Source organism: Dendrobates tinctorius, unplaced genomic scaffold (assembly GCF_039654945.1).
Source record: "Dendrobates tinctorius isolate UK_male_01 unplaced genomic scaffold, ASM3965494v1 ptg000064l, whole genome shotgun sequence".
Lineage (NCBI taxonomy): Eukaryota > Metazoa > Chordata > Amphibia > Anura > Dendrobatidae > Dendrobates > Dendrobates tinctorius.
Genome location: NW_027361732.1, coordinates 14,712,464 through 14,730,909, shown reverse-complemented (window position 1 = coordinate 14,730,909; position 18,446 = coordinate 14,712,464). Strand labels below are relative to the sequence as shown.

The window sequence follows — 18,446 nt, the reverse complement described above, 5'->3', positions numbered from 1 at the left end:
CAATTTTCTAACTTTTAAATGTTTTTGCCAATAAATCAGAGTCATGTCACACAAAATGGTTCATAAATAACACTTCTCACATGTGTACTTTACATCTGCACAATTTTGGAAAGGTAATTTTTTGTTGTTGTTAGGAAGTTATAAGGGTAAAAAGTTGACCAGCAATTTCGCATTTTTCCAACAAAATTTACGAAACCATTTTTTTACGTACCACATGACATTTGAAGTGAAGTACCCAAAAGTGACACAATTCTAAAATCTGCACCCCTCAAGGTGTTCAAGACCTCATACCAGAAGATTATTAACCCTTCAGTTGCTTCACGAGAACTGAAGTAATGTGGAAGAAATAAATGAACATTTAATTTTTTTCACAAAAAAATTACTTTCGCCCAAACTCTTATTTTCACAAGAGTAACTTGAGAAAATGGACCCCAACATTAGTTGTGCATTCTCCTGAGTACGCCGATACCTCATACGTAGGGAAAATCCACTGTTTCGACTTTCTGAAGGGAAGGAGCGCGTTTTAACTTTTTAAAAGCAAAATCGGCTGCAATCAAGAGCGGACGTCATGTCGCGTTTCGAGACACCCTGATGTGCCTAAACAGTGGAAACCTCCCACAAGTTACACCATTTTGGAAACCACACCCCTCAAGGATTTTTCCCAGGGGTGTAGTGAGCATTTTGAACTCACAAGTACGACAGAGAATTTGATAACATTAGGTTATCATATTGTATATGTCGTCCTTAGTGTTGAGCACAAGTGCTCTTGATACTCCAGTTTGCTCAGGAGTGCATCAAACATCACAAGTGCTCGAACGACATACTTGAGTCCCTGCTCAACCACTTTTGTGGCTGTTGAGACCCCCCAAAAAACATGCAGGGACCCAGAATACTCCATGTATACCTGAGCACCCGATGCAAACTTGAATAGCAAGCACTTGCGCTGAAAACTAGTCATCAACATTTTTGCTTTTACTTTTGAAAAAAAATTCTATCTACAATCCAAACTGCAAATAAAGAAAAAAAATTAATTTTTTTTTCCAACTAAGGCTGGTTTCATATATTTGCGTTCAGGAGGGCTGCTGATGGCTGCCTACTTCCTCTTTTTTTTCCTTCCTGAAGCTCCGCCGATGCTCCGTCTACTTCTGAATGTGTTCTGCGCTTCCCTGCGTACCTATCTTTAACGTTGGGTACGCAGGGACATGCAATGTATGCGGATGCGATTTGATGTGTGCGGTGACAGCAAAAACTAAGCCTAAGGGGGTAACAAATTCCCTATTGTTGCTTGGTACCGGCCGGCAGATCTCCACAGTGCACTGCTGTCAGGAAGATGACACGGAGGGCCAGGAGACGGAGGAGGAAGGTCTGGGGAAGGCGGAGAAATCAGGGTGCTCGGAGGAATCCAATTCTCTCTTCTCTGATATGCTAGATTGTATCAGAGGAGAGATAAATGAATTTTAAATTGGACCTTTTTAAATATTTTTTTTTTACAGTCCCCTGTCACTTGATTGCCGTTATTCATCAAATAACGGTGATCTCGTGACAGGGGACTGTAATAAAGGCCCTGATCAAGTTCTCCAGGGTCTCAGCTCCCTACAGTAGCCGAGACCTCAGAGATTATTCCATTGCTGGGAGGCACTATACCCTTATTTCTCAGCACCGTTAAAAGAGCAGAGCTGAGGAATATGTACCCTTAATTACTGCTGTTAAAGGGTGTATCAGCGGTCGTTAAGGGATGAAAGCAGATTTTATGTTAAACGTAGGGTAAAAAAAGCATACTTTTTTTTTTTTAGTTTTCATATCACAATCTATACTACAAAAATATCTTGCAATTTTCTAACTGGCCACTATGCCTAATGTCAGAGTCCTACTTCTTTTTATTTATATGTACACTAGCAGCACTATGACCCCATTTGTTTGTATTGAAATATTATCTAAGCATGATACAATTTGGACAAAGGAAATTGTGAACAAGGGGTAGATGTGAGTTATGGCCTATTGTGAATGCTGGATCTTGTATTATTTACATTATATACAGTGGTGTGTAAAAGTTTGAACACCCCAGGTGAAAATTACTCTTATTGTGAACATTTACGAACGATGAAGATGAAATGATCTCGAAAAGGATGACCTTCATGGAAGAGTCATCAGAAGAAATCCTCTCTTGCATCATCACTATAAAATTCAGAGTCAGAAGTATGCAAAAGAACATATAAACAAGCCTGATGCATTTTGGAAACAAGTCCTGTGAACCAATGATGTTAAAATAGAATTCTTTGGCTACAATGATCTAAGGTACACTACCGTTCAAACGTTTTGGGTCACCCAGACAATTTTGTGCTTTCCATGAAAATTCATACTTTTATTAATCAAATGAGATGCCAAATAAATTTAAAATCTAGTCCAGACATTGACAAGGGTCGAAAAAAAAAGATTTTTATTTGAAAATAGAATTAGACTTACCGGTAATTCGGCTTCTAGGAACCTTCCACGACAGCTACATCGGAGGATGTCTACCCCGCCCTAATAGGGGACAGGAACAGGAAGAGGTTAAATATCCCTCCCCTTCCTGCAACCACCAGTGTTTTCCTGGACACCAGTATGAATAGTTACCACCAAAGTGCAGGAATCATCCAATAAGAATATCAGATAGGGAGGGAAATTAGTGCTGTCGTGGAAGGTTCCTAGAAACCGAATTACCGGTAAGTCTAATTCTATTTTCTCTAGTCACCTTCCACGACAGCTACATCGGAGTAATACCAACAGCCAATTTCTTTAGGGGGGGGAATCACGGCCTGCAGCACTCATCTGCCAAATGTTAAATCCCCATTGAAATTAAGCCTGTAACGCCTGGTGAACGTGTGGATGGACGACCAGGGGCAGTTCTGCATATCCGCTCTGACAAAGCATTCCATTCCCCTTTTTTTTTTTTGCTCATGACGTTGCTATCGCATGGGTAGAATGTGCCTCAGTGAGGCGGGTGGAGCCAGCTTCTGTGATGCGTAAGTCAGGCAGATAGATTGTGTGATCCAATTCGCGATCGTGTTCTTTGACTCCTTCTTGCCTTATTTAGTCCGGAGAACTGGATGAATAGATTCTGGTGAATCCGCTAGGCTTCACTCTATTGTCGGTAGACAGGACCCACTCTGCAAATGTCGAGAGTGTGGAAGGTCTCTTCCTTAGGGCTGGAAGAGCTTGGGCCGAATGAGGACAGTACAATGTCCTGATTCCTACGAAATTTTGAGAAGACAGGCATGATCTAATCTCAAGATAATATCTGCAGTGATTGCAAGGTAAGCTTCTTGAATTGACAGGGCCTGCTATTCTCCCATACATCTAGCCTCAGTAATTGCGACTAAGAGGACGGTTAAAGGGTTAGGTTTCCATGGTCAAGGAATCTAGAGGCTTAAATGGATCTTCGGTTTGAGCACTGTGTTGAGATCCCAAGGAGGCCCCTGACTGCGGAGTATAGGACGAATCCCGGCTGCCGAAGCCATAAACCGTAGGATCCAGCGGTGGCTGGCCAGGTCAAGATCAAAAAAGGTGCTAAGAGCTGATATTTATACCTTTAGTGCTGGGGATAAGGCTGTTCCAGACCTTTTGTAAAAATCTAGGGTCTGTGCTGCACTGAGATGGAAGGGATCAGGGGTGCCTGGAGAGCACCAGGGCGTAAACCTTTCCCAGACCTTGGCATAGATGGCCTTGGTTATTGGTTTTTGGTTTTCTTGAAGGGTTTGGATTACCCTATCCGAGAGCTATTTGGCTCTTAGGAATTCGGCCTCAATAACCATGCTGCCAGGTTCCCTTTGCCTACGTCTGGGTGTAGCAGAGGACCTTGGTGAAGGAGGTCGCCCTTTTTGAGGCAGAAGCCAGGACCTTCCTAGGCCATGGCAGGTAGGGCACTGTACCACTTCTTCCGGGCCACCACGGGGCGATTAGTATTGTGGGAACTCCGTCCGTCTGGATTTCCTGAGATGTTTTTTGCCCGCATCGGTGTGGGTGGGCAGGTATATGCGAGGTTGGAATCCCACCATTGGGTGAAGGGCACCTATTCCTTGCACTCCATCAATGTAGTTGAGGGAGACGAATACCTCTGTCTTCGCCTTTTCCTGTTGGTGGCTAGGTCCACCTCCACCCCATCTTGAGGCTAGGGACACGAATACCGCATGGTCCAGGCACCACTCCTCCGGATGAACATCTTTTCGACTGAGGAAATCTGTCTGGGTATTGTCTGATCCTTTCAGACGCACTGACCAGGAGAAGATCCTTGTTGCTATTGCTTTCAGGCCGGCGTACTTCGTACCCCCTTGGCTGGAGATAGGCCACTTTGGTCATGTTGTCCGAGTAGGTGCAGACGTGGCGATTTTGGATTAGCGATGATGACGTTTTTTAGCGCTTTTTCCTACCGCCTTCAGTTCTCTCAGATTTGAGGAACTGGTGCTGATGCTCGGCAGCCATCGCCCCTGAAAATAGGATCTCTCTACTAGTGTGCCCCCGCCTCGTTGGCTGGCATCTGAGCGGAGTGTTTTCAGGGGAAGCTGAATCCGGCTGACTCCCTTCTGAAGATTTCGGTAGTTCAACCACCACCTCAGGGCCGGTTTAACCTGACCAGGGAGGGGAATCCTTCAGGACAATGGAATTTGTAGCCGCGTAGGCCAGGCGGATCCTGGAATGTAAAAGCACGTGGCTTTGTGGGCCTGAGCCCAAGAAACCGCCTGGGTGCATGTGGTCTGAGATCCTAGAGCATACATTGACTCTGAGGGTCAGTGCCCGCTAGTCCTGAACCAGGTCCTTGGTGGACAAGGTCGACCTGACAAACCATAGGTAGGAAGGATGTCTTTCCCCTTGAGTCAGAGAGAACTCCCAGAAGCTTCCCTCTCGTGGAGGGATAGACCAGGTTCGGTATCCAACCCAGGGATCTTAATGTCCCCGGGTCTTTCCTATGTCCATCTTCTGACATGAGATGGTATAGAGAAGAGGAAGTCGTCCAGATATGGGATAATGCCCATCCCCTGGCGCCGGATGAAAATCACTGCTTCCGCCATGATCTTAGAGAGATACGTGGTCGGATGGATTGGAACATGGTAATATGCACCCTTCAGCTCTACCGTTGCCATTACCGAGCTCAGTCCGATGAGTGGGACTACCCCTGATTGACTCCATTTGACTTGCCTGTACCGGACCGACTCGTTTAATGGCTTCAGGTTCTTCTCTGATGGCTTCCTCACCAGGAAGGGACGTGCATAATGGCCGTGTCCTTCTCCCGCTTTGGCACCCTCGCATTGTACCGGAACAGATCTTTGGTAAGGAGCCCTGAAGGAGAGGAGCTGTAGGGAGGTTACCCCTAAGCATTACGGGGAAGGACTCTTGAACCCAATTTTTTTTTTTTTTAGTCCATCTCATATGGTACGATGGACCCACTGATTTGTGGAGATGGACTGCCAGAGGGTAAAAAAGAGCGAGAGACGTACCCCAACCGGGCGTCATTGCTTATCTGGGGTCTGTTGATGGTTAAGGACAAGGATGTTCCAGCCCCTGTCTCCCTATACTTTTCCTGAGTATGTCAACAGGACCAGGGAATCTCAGCCAGTCTCTCATGCCGGTACTGGCCCAGTTTCAAGCTGCTTAGCGGCTGTGATCTGATGAGGGCATGCAAATTCAGCTTAGATTAGCTGTTGACAGAGGTTTGGGAGGGACGAAAAATCCGTCTCCTAGGATTTCTATGTTTCGGAAGAGATGCTTTTGTCCGAAGCTGTGTCCAGGATGTTATCCAGGACAGGCTTGAACCCATTGTGGCCCTGGAAGGGGATGGCGCACCATTTGGAGATAAGTCGCCTCCCTTAGGATTTTAACCAGGGCACTCCTCTAGAGGAGTTAAAAAGGACGGCCGCTTTTGCGGCTACCCGGACCTGGTGAGAGCAGTCATGCTCAGCCTAGAAGAGCCGATGCATTAAAGAATTACCCGAGACCTGCGAATTACAGGCTGGTCTTCCTGGTCCCGGCCTGGTCCCAAGTTGTTAGCGACCGCCAGCGGAAGCATCGGTTAGGAACCTCGTTGCTTTCTGCAGTACGGGTAGGGCGTCCGGTATCTTTCCCCCTAAGGTGTCCTGAGTCTGTGCGTAATCACAGAGACAGGGCATGTGAAAGCCATATTAGCTTTCTAGCAGATTTGTAGAGGTGTCCCAAGACTTCCTTGATAAGCTCTCAAATATATGTATTTTTCCTCGATCCATTGGATCTTTGAGCTGGGAGGAGCCCTCATTTTTATATATGAAGGCCTCCATTTATGGAGGATCAGATTCTGTACGTTCTCGTGTACAGGACACCTCCTTTGGGCTTCAGCCCAACATATCGTCCTGTACCGTGTATTTAACTTCTTCCTCCTCCACCCCTATGGTGCTCTTAACCATACTGATTAGCTCACCCACATTCCCGGAACCAAGTGATATTTCTTGTTCCCTGGTTTTAGGGGTGGACGTGGAAGAGGAACCCTCAATCTCCCAAGCGTCCTCTGAATCCGAGGACTGAATTTCGTCTGAGTCTGGGTCAGATTCTATCAGAGCTTTCTTACTCCTCCTAGAGGGAGGCGGTCTGGGAGAAGGAAGCCATGGAGGAGTGAACCTCCTGTATTATGAGGGATTTGATGCTATCCAGGAGAGAGGGCTGCTCAGCGCAAAGGACCTCTCTGTACAGGACGGGCAGAGTTTTCCCCGTATGTCGAGGGAGTCTGGCAGCACACATTTTACACTTGTGGCTGGTTCTCATAGGGTCAGAGACCTTTTCTCCCCATATTAGAAAGAGAGAGGTATGCTACGCCATTTTAGTAAATAACGCTGGATAGCCAGTGCCGACGCCTGCTACTTACAGTAGGAGGGGGTATGCTGGGCTCTGCAGACGCAGAGAGAGAGGGCTTGTCATCGTCCATGCCGTCTACAGTCAGTGTCAGACAGGTCTTACCTGGTGATCTCCTCACACGGACCTTGAAAGATCAAGGGTCCAGCGTTGTTTGTGCACCTCCTCCTCCCTTTGGCCCAATGGGGGGAACCACATGAGGACGCCCCAGAATGTGACCGCTGTTCAAAGGAGTAACGCGCCCCCCGGCGCGCGCGTGCATGCGCTCCACCGTGGAACACATAGGGACAAACCGGAAGTGACGCGTGCCCCTAAGCGACGCGCGCCCCAGTGGAAAGCCCAGTAACGCCCGAAGTGGAGGAACGCCACCCCCGGCCAGCGTGAACCCCCGGGAACCGGCAGCACGGAGGAGGAAGCCGGGGAGCTATCTAGAGGACCCCGGCGTGCACATCACCGCCTCGCTTTACCCCCAAAGGAGGCGCAGGAGAGGCGGGAGAGTCCAGAGTCCCACAATGCAGGCGGAGACGGGAGCAGCCATCGGAGGAGGAGAGCAAGGCCTCCGACCTCGGCTGCCCGGCATCTGACAGGTATCCCAGCTGATACTGGGAGAGGGGTGCTCCCGATCGCCGGCCACGGCAGCACCATCGTAGACCTCTTCATGCCCCATAGGGGACAGGAAAACACTGGTGGTCGCAGGAAGGGGAGGGATATTTAACCTCTTCCTGTTCATGTCCCCTATTAGGGCGGGGTAGACATCCTCCGAAGTAGCTGTTATGGAAGGTGACTAGAGAAATAATAATTTTCTCCTTCAAACTTACAATTCCAGCATTGCAGACCTTTGGCATTCTAGCAGTTAACTGGCTGAGGTAATCTAGAGAAATTTCACCCCATGCTTCCAGAAGCTCCTCCCACAAGTTGGTTTGGCTTGATGGGCACTTTTTGCGTACCATACGGTCAAGCTGCTCCCAAAACAGCTCAATGGGGTTGAGACCTGGTGACTGCGCTGGCCACTTCATTACAGATAGAATACCAGCTGTCTGCTTCTTCCCTAAATAGTTCTTGCATAATTTGGAGGTGTGCTTTGGGACATTGTCCTGCTGTAGGATGAAATTAGCTTCAATCAAGTGCTGTCCACAGGGTATAGCATGGCGTTGCAAAATAGAGTGATAGCAGTCCTTATTCAAAATCCCTTTTATCTGAACATAACACTTTTTTTCCAATCTTCCTCTGTCCAATGTCTGTGTTCTTTTGCCCATATTAATCTTTTGCTTTTATTAGCCAGTCTCAGATATGGCTTTTTCTTTGCCACTCTGTCCTGAACGCCAGCATCCTGAAGTCGCCTCTTCACTGTAGACGTTGACACTGGCGTTTTGAGTGTATTATTTAATGAAGTTGCCAGTTGAGGCCCTGTGAGCCGCCGATTTCTCAAACTACAGACTTTAATGTACTTGTCTTGTTGCTCAGTTGTGCAGCGGGGCCTCCCACTTCTCTTTCTACTCTGGTTAGAGCCTGTTTGTGCTCTCCTCTGAAGGGAGTAGTACACACCGTTGTAGGAAATCTTCAGTTTCTTGGCAACTTCTCGCATGGGCTTAATTTCTAAGAACAAGAATAGACTGCCGAGTTTCACATGAAAGTTCTTTTTTTCTGGCCATTTTGAGAGTTTAATGGAACCAACAAATGTAATGCTTCAGATTCTCAACTAGCTCAAAGGAAGGTCAGGTTTATAGCTTCTCTAATCAGTCAAACGTTTTTCAGCTGTGCTAACATACTTGCACAAGGGTTTTCAAGGGTATTCTAAAGATCCATTAGTCTTCTTACACGGTTAGCAAACACAAAGCACCATAAGAACACTGGAATGATGGTTGTTGGAAATGAGCCTCTATACACCTATGAAGATATTGCATTACAAACCAGACGATTGCAGCTAGAATAGTCATTTACCACATTAACAATGTATAGAGTGTATTTCTGAATCATTTAATGTTCGCTTCATTGGAAAAAACTGTGTTTTTCTTTCAAAAATAAGGAAATTTCTAAGTGACTTTAAACTTTTGAACAGTAGTGTATGTGTGAAAAATAAAGGGCACAGAATTTCAGGAAAAGAACATCTCACCAAACATTAAGCATGGGGGTGGATCAATCATGCTTTGGGGTTGTGTTTCAGCCAATGACACAGAGAACATTTCATGGGTAGAGGGAAGAATGGATTCAATGAAATGTCAACAAATTCTTGATGGAAACCTAACACCATCTGTAAAAAGCTGAAGATGAAAAGAGGATGGCTTCTACAAACAGATAATGATCCTAAACACACGTCAAAATCCACAATAGACTACCTCAAAAGGCGCAAGCTGAAGGTTTTACAATGGCCCTCATAGTAATCTGATCATCACTGAAAATCTGTGGATAGAATCCAAAATAGCAGTGCATGCAAAACAAACCAGGAATCTCACAGAACTGTTAGAATTTTCCAAGGAAGAATGGATGAACATCCCTCAAAAAAGAATTGAAAGACTCTTGGCTGGCTACAAAAGGCGGATACAAGCTCAGATACTTTCAAAAGGGGGTGCCACTAGGTACTAATCATGCAGGGTGCACATTTTCCTTTTTGTAATTTTAAAAAATGTCAAAGATGAAAATATATTTATTTTATTGTTTTTGCCTAAAATACAAAAGAAATGTATAATCTTTAACTTTAGGCCTTTTAGAGATCATTTCTAGTGATAAGTGAGTATACTCGTTACTCGAGACTTCCTGAGCATGCTCGGGTGATCTCCGAGTATTTGGATGTGCTCAGAGATTTAGTTTCTGTCGCCGTAGCTGCATGATTTGCGGCTGCTAGACAGCCTGAATACATGTGGGGATATCCTAACAAACAGGCAATCCCCACATGTATTCAGGCTGTCCAGCAGCCGCAAATCAGGCAGCTACGGCGAAAGAAACTAAATCTTCGAGCACGCCAAAATACTCAGAGCTCACCCGAGCATAATCGGGAAATCTCGAGTAACGAGTATACTCACTCATCACTAATCATTTCATCTTCAATTTGCTTACCTGTTCACAATAACAGTCATTTTGAACAGGGGTGTCCAAACTTTTACATGCAACTGTAGAAGTCTTACTGGTCATTGAAATCCTGCGATTGAGTGAGACTATTGAAAAGTAATGTTACAGAACCACAAGAATGAATGTAGTATAAGGTGTAGTGGTCAGTGTGAAAATTGTAAGGTTGTTTTATATAAATATACAGATTGTGATATGGAAAACAGAAAAAAAAGTGTTGTTGTTTTTGTCATACATTTAGCATAAAAACTAATACAGGACCTGTATGAACTTTACTCTAAACCCAGATCCTCTTAATTTATTAGAAAAGGATCACACAGTGACACATGAACAGAACATTAACCCCTTTACCCCTAAGGGTGGTTTGCACGTTCATGACCGAGCCAATTTTTACAATTCTGACCACTGTCCCTTTATGAGGTTATAACTCTGGAACGCTTCAACGGACCTAGGCGATTCTGAGATTGTTTTCTCGTGACATATTGTACTTCACGTTAGTGGTAAAAAATTTTCGCTATAACTTGCGTTTATTTATGAAAAAAACAGAAATATGGCGACAATTTTGAAAATTTTGCAATTTTCAAACTTTGAATTTTTATGCCCTTAAAACAGAGAAATATGTGACACAAAATAGTTACTAAATAACATTTCCCACATGTCTACTTTACATCAGCACAATTTGGGAAACAACATTTTTTTTTGTTAGGAAGTTATAAGGGTTAAAAGTTGACCAGCGATTTCTCATTTTTACAGCAAAACTTACAAAACCATTTTTTTAGGGACCACCTCACATTTGAAGTCACTTTGAGGGTTCTATATGGCAGAAAATACCCAAAAGTGACACCATTCTAAAAACTGCCCCCCTGAAGCTACTCAAAACTACATTCAAGAAGATTATTAACCCTTCAGATGCTTCGCAGGAGCAGAAGCAACGTGGAAGGAGAAAATGAACATTTAACTTTTTAGTCACAAAAATGATATTTTAGCAACAATTTTTTATTTTCCCAAGTGTAACAGGAGAAATTGGACCGCAAAAGTTGTTGTCCAATTTGTCCCGAGTACGCTGATACCAAATATGTGGGGGGGAACCACTGTTTGGGCACATGGCAGGGCTCAGAAGGAAGGAGCCCCGTTTGACTTTTTCAACCTAAAATTGGCTGAAATTCAGATCGGACGCCATGTCGCGTTTGACGAGTGTCTGATGTGCCTAAACAGTGGAAACCCCCCACAAGTGACCCCATTTTGGAAACTAGACCCCCTAAGGAACTTATCTAGATGTGTGGTGAGCACTTTGAACCCCCAAAGGCTTCACAGAAGTTTATAACGCCGGGCGTGAAAATAAAAAATAATATTTTTTCCACAAACATGATCATTTAGTCCCCAATATTTTGTTTTCCCAAGGGTAACAGGAGAAATTGGACCCCAAAAGTTGTTGTCAAATTTGTCCTGAGTACGCTGATACCCAATATGTGGGGGGAACCACTGTTTGGGCACATGGAAGGGCTCAGAAGGGAAGGAACCCCGTTTAACTTTTTCAACCTAAAATTGGCTGGAATTGAGATCGGACACCATGTCGCGAATGATGAGCGTCTGATGTGCCTAAACAGTGGAAACCCCCCACAAATGACCCAATTTTGGAAACTAGACCCCCTAAGGAACTTATCTAGATGTGTGGTGAGCACTTTGAACCCCCAAGTGTTTCACTAAAGATTATAATACCCGGGCGTGAAAATATAAAATCCTGTTTTGTTCCCACATAAATGATCATTTAGTCCCCAATTTTAAATATTCCCAAGAGTAACAGGAGAAATTGGACCCCAAAAGTCGTTGTCCAATTTGTCCGGAGTACGTTGATACCCCACATGTGGGAGAAAACTACTGTTTGGGCACACGTCATGGCTCGAAAGGGAAGTAATGACGTTTTGGAAAGCAGACTTTGATGGAATGGTCTGCGGGCGTCATGTTCCGTTTGCAGAGCCCTTTACGTTCCTAAACAGTAGAAACCCCCCATAAGTGACCCCATTTTGGAAACTAGACCCCCTAAGGAACTTATCTAGATGTGTGGTGAGCACTTTGAACCCCCAAGTGTTTCACTAAAGATTATAATGCCCGGGCGTGAAAATATAAAATCCTGTTTTGCTCCCACATAAATGATCATTTAGTCCCCAATTTTTAATTTTCCCAAGAGTAACAGGAGAAATTGGACCCCCAAAAAAGTTGCCCAATTTGTCCTGAGTACTCTGGTACCCCACATGTGGGAAAAAACTGTTTAGGCACACGTCGGGGCTCGAAAGGGAAGTAGTGTCGTTTTGGAATGCAGACTTTGATGGTCTGCTGGCGTCATGTTCCGTTTGCAGAGCCCTTGATGTGCCTAAACAGGAAAAAAAAACCCACATGTGACATCATTTTGGATACTAGACCCCCAAAGAACAAATCTAGATGTGCCCCCAACTAATCTAATGTAAATTAGTAGTGCATGGAGGTGTGGTACAATTTGAAGCAATCCTTCATACACAGGCAGGTTTTTCGGGGCAGGTGTCGCATTGATAAGTGGTGTCCCTGCGTATTCCTTTTTTGTAACACACTCCACACCTTTTTTGCGGCTTACCTATTCTTGGGGTTAGCGGGACCACCCCCGGAAAATGCTGACCTGGTACAATACGAGCACCTTCAGTTCCAGAAGTACTGGGGCCCGCTCCTTCCTGAGCACCAAACATCAGGGCCTTAACCACTACCTCCTGGAACTGAAGGTACGACGTATCGCTGGGGCATGCACATTGTGACAGAAGGAATGCGTTGAGCATTGCCATTTGGATGATATGCACGGCCAGCTTTTTATACCACACCTTGGCCTTCCTCAATGCATTGTACGGTTGGAGGAGTTGATCGGAGAGATCAACGCCCCCCATGTTTTTGTTGTACCCCACTACACATGTCGGTTTGCGGACCTGTGTAGAGGTACCCCGTACATTGCAGAGGGTACTGCCATCACCATGTATGGTGGTCAAGAGATGGACATCTCTCTTGTCCTTGTACTTGACCACCAGCAGGTGGTCGCTACATTGGGCTCTGCTCTCACCTTTTCGGAGCATCTGCCCAAGTAGCGTCTTCGGGAGGCCTCTCTGATTTTTGCGGACAGTACCGCAGGCTGCGGTACGTCGCTCAGAGAGGGATTTGTAGAGTGGGATGCTGATATAAAAGTTATCAGTGTAGAGGTGATAACCTTTATCCAGCAGTGGGTGCACCAAATCCCACACAATTTTCCCACTCACTCCCAGGAAAGTAGGACACTCAGGGGATTCAATCCGGGTGTCCTTCCCTTCGTAAACTCTAAACCTGTAGATGTACCCTGAGGTACTCTCACACAGCTTATAGAGTTTGATTCCGTACCTGGCCCTCTTACTGGGCAGGTATTAACGGAATCGCAGCCTTCCCTTGAAGTGAACCAAGGACTCATCCACGCAGATGTCCCTTTGGGGCACGTACACTTCAGCAAACTTTTTGTTGAAGTGTTCGATGACCGGCCGAACTTTGAAAAGATGGTCAAAGTTGGGGTCATCTCGTGCGGGACACTGTACATTATCAGTATAATGCAGAAACTTGTGGATGGCCTCAAAACGCGTCCGGGCCATGACCATTCGGAACACTGGAGTGTTGTATAAAATATCAACACTCCAATATTACCGAATTTCCGGCTTCTTCAGTATCCCCATATGGAGGACCAGGCCCCAAAACTGCGTCATTTCAACTGTGTCTATAGGAGACCAGTTTGAAAATGAACGCGGGTTTTGCTCCAAAAATTGACGAGCGTACAAATTAGTTTGCTCCACCATGAGGTTAACAAAATCCTCAGAGAAAAAGACTTTGAAAAAGTCAATTTCTGTGAGGCGGGTGGTGTCAAACTTGATTCCTGATTCTGCCACAAAATCAGGAATCAGTGGCTCGTAATTTTCGGGGGGCGAGGCCCATATGGGGAGCACTGGGTCAGCTGCGGGCAGGGTGGGCGCTGCCTCAGCTTCTGTCCTGGAGGGTCTGCGTGGCGGTTCCGCAGGACCCGAAGAGGAAGATGAGGAGGGGGAAGAGGAAGAAGGAATTTGATGACATTTTTTGTGTAAATATGGTGCTTGGGTGAACACTTTATTGAAAACTGTATGTGTACGTGAGGGGGGGGGGGAAGTGATTGCTGTAAACTTTCTGTAAAGAAAAAGCTGTGGAAAAAAGTCTAAAACAGCAGGCCCTAGCTGATAAGTGTCACTTATCAAAATTAGGCTGCTGGATGTGCGCACGGGGTGGTGCAAGGGGGGAGGTGAAAAAAAAAAAGGAAAACGGCAGGCAAAAACTCTGATAAGTGAACTGTGTCACTTATCAAAGTTTGCCAGCTGGGGGATGTGTGCGCGGAGTTGGCGCTAAGGGGGCTGAGAAAAAAAAAGGAGCACGAGTGATGCCAATCAACGTTCGGCGGCTGCGCAAAGGTGGGTGGAGGGGTGTACAAAAAAGGGGGATGGGGGATTGGGGTGGATGAAGAGAGATTGGGCAGGGATCAACAGTTAGGGTTGTAGTTAGGTGGCACAAAGGGGGGTGAAAAAAATGAAAAACGGCAGGCACAAGCTTGGATAAGTGACGTGTGTCACTTATCCAAGTTTTGCGGGCACCACAATACCCAGCACAGGAGCTCTTGCTGCGTCCGACCTCTCGTGACCGCAGCGGTGCCCTGTGGTTGGTGCGAATGCTGATCTAATCGATCGCGCCAGCCAGCTCCTGCAAGCCCTGCTGGGCCTGCACCAGGCTCCAGCCTAGGATCGGTGCTAATATAGCACCGATCCGGGCCGGTACTGGCAGGGCACAGCGGCGCTATATTGGCGCGATCGATTAGATCGGCGATCGCGCCAATCCGGGGTTTTTTTACATTGGTACTCCGATCCTAGCCTATGACATCATTGTTTCAGCCAAACTGATTGGCTGAAACAATGAGAAACGCTGCGATTGGCTGTTCAGAATTGAACAGCCAATCACAGCGCTCTGGATGCAGGGGGGGTGGGATCGCAGCCCGGGAGGCCGACGCCATCTTCTGTAAGGTGAGATGGCGTCGGAATTTTAATGCGATCACCGCGACTTAAGTCGCGGTATCGCATGAAAGGGCCCGACGTACTATCCCGTCCACAGTCATAAGGGCCCGGGTACCATGGACGGGATAGTACGTCGGATGTCAGAAAGGGGTTAAAAAAAACACAGTTCTTAAGATGCATGATTTGTCTAATAAGTAGAGCAAATAGAAATATTACTCTGAGACCCAAAAAAACATGGAAAAGAAGACATGAAAGCAGTGTTTAAATCACATCATTACACGCTGCCTCATGGATAAAATGTATAATGTTCCATATTAAAAACACAACAGTTTCCTTCACATCATCCTCCATAGAAATGAGTTCATAACAATTAGTCTTTATCCCTTTTTAGATCACAAATTAGTCTAGGGATTGCATTAAGGGTCAGATTTAAGATGATACATCTCACTGATAACAAGGAACCTTGGCACATGAGATGGAAATGGCTCACAGTGGTGTACGCAGGAATACATTATTACGCTGAGTCCTATATGTTCATTATAGGAAACATCTTCCATTGTAATCATCCGTCATGATGGGGCTGTCAGCCTTAATCAGCTTAAAAACCTAGCATGTTTCCTAAGAAAGGATCCCAGCTTTAGACAGATCTGTCTTTATATGGACATAAATATTTCTCCCTGCCTTACCCGGCCAAGTTCAGTGATGACTGATGGGCTGCTGTGTAGCAAATGAGTCTGCTTGACTGTTTGATTTCTCCTAATAGCTAACTAGCACAATCAGCTTTTGTGCCTTTTAGCTATAAGAAGGGAAAACCTGTCCCCAAGCTATACTGGGTTTGCAGAGGGCAGCATATTCAGGTAAAAGAACTGTTGTAAAGGGTCTATCAGCAGGATTTCACACCGCAAATTATTTCTATGCGTATGCAGCTCTTTCAAACACAAGTCCAGCAACACTTTTACATGGCCAGTCTGTTCTTCCTCTACTGAGAAATCAGCGTTTCAATTGTTAATGCGGCTGAAGAGCTACTGAAGATCTAAAGCCTCTGTCACTCCAGCTCTATTCCTGTGTAGCACCACTTCCTCCTGACTGATGGCTTCTGTGCCTGTCATCACACAGTATTTTGGGCGTCAGTCAAGAAGGAGGAAGCGGCGCTGGACAAGGAATAGATTGGGGGTGAAATCCAGTGACAGATTTCTTTTAAAAGGGGCAAAGATCCTGGTTTCTGTGATGTACCAATTACAGGGCTGCACATTGCATTTTACATAAAATCACAGAGTTTTCTGCTGCAGATCTGCTAGTTTTCTGAATGCTGAACTCTGTATAGCTCTGCCCACTATACACTGTGAAGAGGCAGTAAGCTGCCAATCAGTGGTGGGGGCGGGTTATATGGAGCTCATGATTATGGGAGGGCTACCCAGAAGCAGATTTACTAGTCCGCTAGTGATAATCTCCTGTCAACAAACTGTTATTTTATCAATATTACAGTAAGCAGCACAGGAAAAGTCCCTGGGCAATCTATGCCCCTATATTATGTTACTCTCAGATAAGGCTTCAAAGTCTAATTGGAAATCGAAAACCTATTTAGACTGGCTGTCTACTTGTATTGGTGCTCTAGTATGGTCCGGTTCACATAGGCCAACAAGACTGTATATGGGGACAGCCCAATGGCGCTCTGTTCCCATACTGCATGCTTGATATCAGCAGAAGACTGCATGTTTATATAAGGAATTGTGCTGGCAACAATGATAAATTAATGGCCCACTCGAATGATCCAACTGGCCAACAGATGAGAAGGTTTCTCTTATGTCATTAAAGTACTGTACAATAAATGTTAAAACTGTTATTACTATGCTTATTTTCAAATTTCTAACATTTTCTACTGTCAATGGCTTCCCTCAGTATCATCAGCACCCTTCTCATATGACTGTGATTCAAAGCATACAGCAGCTTCTAACAAGGACTGGAGACTCCTGTGACGCATGGTCTATACTGATATACTGCAAGGAAAGAACCATGGAAATTGCACAATCCACCTGAGCTATGCCGGTGCAGAATGACAAAGAGAGCACCATATTATTGTTTACATTTTCTTCTTCAATAGATTAGTAGTAGAGAAGAAAAAAGGTGGAACAGAGATAGGAAAAAAAAGTGATAATCTAAGGTCCTGTTCTCATCCTTGTTTTTGCCCTATGCTTTGCTTATATGCAGAGAATGCTCCGGATCTACCTGCTAAATGTGTCTATACGGCTCTATCACCAGATGGAAGCCAAGAGAGCCTATTAGCCTTCTATCTGACCAGTATATGTCAGTATAAAGGAAAAAGGCAGAGTACACTTAAAAAAAAGGATCTATTAAACACATGCACTTATTTAAAATAGAAGTTTATTGATGACATTACCAAGATTTCCACAGTATTCCCCAGGTGATTATTCCATCATCTGTGCAATGCTAAGGAGATCCTAGACACCTGTTCTGTTGGTGGCTCTTGAGGACTGGAGCTGGGGAACACTCCTGGCATTCAACAAAGGCTCCACTATACAAATATATCATTGGCTTTTTAAAATCTTTTCACGATAGATATATTAAATGAATACCATGACAGCCTATGGGTGAAGAATCTGTCACATGGATGACCAACAGTGACATCTACAACCCATCTGCTAATGGCCGTAGTGTGAATGTGCATCTATACTAACAAGAATGCTGGCCCCGTTTTGCCGTAATTTCTTGTACTTTGCACATTTGGGTGATGTGCACATTGTCCATCTAGCTTTCAACAGGCAGGTGAGAAACACAGTCAAACCCAGGACTAGCTCTGCATTCCCCACCCCCTCGCTCCCGTCACTTACCGAGGTGAATTACTAAACTCAGAGACCACCCTTATTGGCCACACCTTGTCACAAAGCAATGGGATGGCTTTTAGGCTCTTTTGATCAAAATAGTGTCAACTAAATACCTAATGTTATTTAAATGTATTACTATTACTGCAGGGTATTGATTTACTGTTTTTATGCTAGGTTCTATCCATCATCCATAGGCTATAATGGGAACTGCTTAAACAATACGTCATGAGGCATCCAGTGTATTTCTGGCAGACAGAACAGCCAAAAGGCTGGAAATAGTGGCATAATACAGGGTGGGTCATTTATATGGATACACCTGGGTGGGCCATTTATAAAGTTGGATCCAAAATAGCCGACTTCAAAATGGCCGCGATGGTCACTACCCATCTTGAAAAGTTTTTACCCTCCCATAGGCTAATGTGACACAAACAGGAAGTTGATATCACCAACTATTCCCATTTAATTTAGGTGTATCCATATACATGGCCCATCCAGGTGTATCCATTTAAATGGCCCACCCTGTACAATCATACAACTGCCCCCTGCCCATCGTCTCAATTTCACCAATATCTGCATATTCAGGAAGCATACAGTTGAAAAAAATGGTGGAGCAGGGAGGTAG

The 18,446-nt window shown here is 45.1% G+C and overlaps 1 protein-coding gene across 2 annotated transcripts in view; it reads right to left on the bottom strand.

Annotated features, from left to right (window-relative positions):
- VWA8 (von Willebrand factor A domain containing 8) overlaps positions 1 to 18,446 on the bottom strand; it is a 670,166-nt gene that overhangs the window by 477,482 nt on the left and 174,238 nt on the right. The gene's annotated exons all lie outside the window — the stretch shown is intronic.